The sequence below is a fragment of the Lycorma delicatula genome, chromosome 8 (genome assembly GCF_047948215.1).
Source record: "Lycorma delicatula isolate Av1 chromosome 8, ASM4794821v1, whole genome shotgun sequence".
In the NCBI taxonomy this organism is placed as follows: Eukaryota; Metazoa; Arthropoda; class Insecta; order Hemiptera; family Fulgoridae; genus Lycorma; species Lycorma delicatula.
Window position 1 is genome coordinate 52,418,558 of NC_134462.1, and position 2,748 is coordinate 52,421,305.

General features: G+C 30.8%; 1 non-coding gene across 1 annotated transcript; it reads left to right on the top strand.

Annotated features, from left to right (window-relative positions):
* Positions 1-1,679: 1,679 nt before the first annotated feature.
* Positions 1,680-1,841, top strand: LOC142329608 (U1 spliceosomal RNA). Its single transcript, XR_012757533.1, has one exon. It is a non-coding gene; the product is annotated as a U1 spliceosomal RNA (small nuclear RNA).
* Positions 1,842-2,748: the final 907 nt, after the last annotated feature.

The following is a 2,748-nucleotide window of genomic DNA, read 5'->3' on the forward strand; positions in this document are numbered from 1 at the left end:
TTATCGAATGCCTTTTCTAGGTCTATAAACGCCAAGTATGTCGGTTTGTTTTTCTTTAATCTTCCTTCTACTATTAATCTGAGGCCTAAAAAATTGCTTCCCTTGTGCCTATATTTTTCCTGAAACCAAATTGGTCTTCTCCTAATACCTTTTCTACTCTCCTCTCAATTCTGGAACTGATGAAAATAAGTACCACTTATTTTCTCAATGATTACTGCAGTTAAGAAAAAGTCTGAATTCAATTTTTTTTTTTAGTTTTGACTTTTGGTCCAGTTGATTGCAATCAAAAGCTGAGGTGCACAACTAGATGTTACAACAGTCCTAAATCAAAATTTCAACATTTTACATCTAATCGTTTTTGAGTTTTGAGCTACATACGTACAGACGTCACATTCAAATTAATAATCCTGTAATGAATTTTTAAAGCGATAAATAATTAGGGGTCGTCACTGTTGATTATTGATTAAACAGTAATAAAGAAAGTAAGAAAACATAATACAGTTAATTTAAAGTAAGTTATATGTATTTGTAGTAATTAATTAAACCATTAGTTAATTTAAACATTAAATACTATGTGTAGGAATTAAAAGATGATTTAAAAAAAAAATAAATGTTTAGTGGAATTTTCTAGTTTGGTTTCATTATCCGCTAATAAATTCCAACAATACAGTGATCTTGATTAACTCTGATTATCTACAGGAACCGGTTTTATTTTATATGGCTAATGCTATTGAAATTTAGCATTGATTCAAGCCCTTCAGTTTACAGGATGATATTCTCTAAGACATTTCAAACATAGTTAGATCGTAGGGTTATATATTTGGATGTAGTTTTCTGTCTAATCCAGGACAAATAAACTGGGTTCTTTTAACATGTTAGATGTTAGACTGAGTTCTATAAATCTGACTGATAAGGTAAAAGGAGCATATTAGCACAAATACAAACAATAAAAATGATATATGTAATATATAAATTCTTATTCTCCAAATATAAGATCGGCTGATATATCTGCTTAGTGAATGAAACTATTTAAAAAAGTAAAATTTGTTGAATGATAGAGGCGGCATTTATAGCATAGTTTGTAAAGCCATTAATAATAATTTCGAGTCTGCAGGAAAAAAAAAACTACAATAAAGGAGCATGTTTGGTTGTGTTGTTGAATTGTAGTTGACTACATCAAAAACTCTTCCGCTCTTTGTAATCTATATTATTTCAAAAACCTTTTTATCATATAAACGTCAAATAGTTACTAAAAAAAAAAAAAAAAAACACGAAACATTTTTTTTTTATATTTGCAGTTTCTATAAAATGTGATACGCATTTACTTATTCATTTAAACAAGAAGTTATTATTAAAAAAGCAGTCCACATTTCTAATGTATGCAGCATTAAAAGAAAATCTTTCTGTTTTTAGTCCAAACATTCACTCTAGCGGTGAAAAGGAGAATTAAACAAGGCCGATATATTTTATCAGATTTGACACAAAATAATTATTATTGCTTGTTTAAATATTGGAAAAAATAACTATTAATTCTTCACTATTATTTTGTTTATATAGAATTAATTTCAATTAAACGCTTAAGTCAATATAAATGCAATTTTTACATTTTAATGCTGTAACTTCTCGATTTTGGAGTAGTTTCATTTTATGTGGGCTGATGTTAATAATTTTCTTTAATCATACTTACCTGGCGTGGAGGTTACCGTGATCATTAAGGCGGTTCCTCCAGGGTGAGGCTTGTCCATTGCACTACGGACTGGTTGACCCCTGCGAATATCCCAAATGTGGATATCTCGGGCGCGTAATTTTTGTGAGTCGGGACTGCGTTCGCGCTGTCCCGTTATAATGTGTACAAACTTACTTATTATATAATCTGCCATCTATAAATTGCCGCTTAAAAATTTCTGTATTAGCACTGGTGATGGTTGGTCATCCAGCTTTACACTAATATTGTTGCTGTTATTATGACTACACACTGCTAAAAGATTTAAATCTTTTCATTTTCTGTTTAGCCCTCCGGGTAAACTATTTACTACTACTTTAGTAAATAGTAAATACTCCGGGCTAATTTAGTAGCCCACCGTACAGAATAATAATTTAAAGGATGATGTGTGGTAGGCTGATTTGCGGAAATGTACCGAAACTTACCTCACACATCAGGAAAAATATCGTGTGTAAACAACCAGCCGACGATTCAGTCCACCTGTTATATCATTGCCATAAAAATGGAAAACTTAGTCGTCTATTTCATTTATGTCAGCCGAGAGGTAAGTTGGACTACTTTCTTAGCGCATGTAATTGGCGCTCGATTATTAAGGATATTATCAATAGGTTTAATACCAGAAATCGGAACCACATCTCGAGAGGCAGTCCTGCACAGATGTTTACCCCCTAAAGGCATTTTAATTTATTTTACAATTATGATCTATGACAAAATACATGACTCGTGTATATATTATTAAAACAAAGATACAGTGGAGGAAATAGTAGGTGAAGAAATTTCAGACCCTTGCCAAATTAAAACTTTAAAACAGGCTAACAACTGATACATTTGTATATTTTTATGAATTCACCACACTCCCTATAAGAATAAGGATTTTAATGAGTTAATCACTTTTCTTGTGCCTCATTTATTTCTTCTCTGCTATTGAAGAGATAAAGCCAAAATCTCCATACACTATATATATAGTTCATTAAATTAATAATATTAACATTTTCAGTAAAACATTAAATATAGCAGAGTTTATT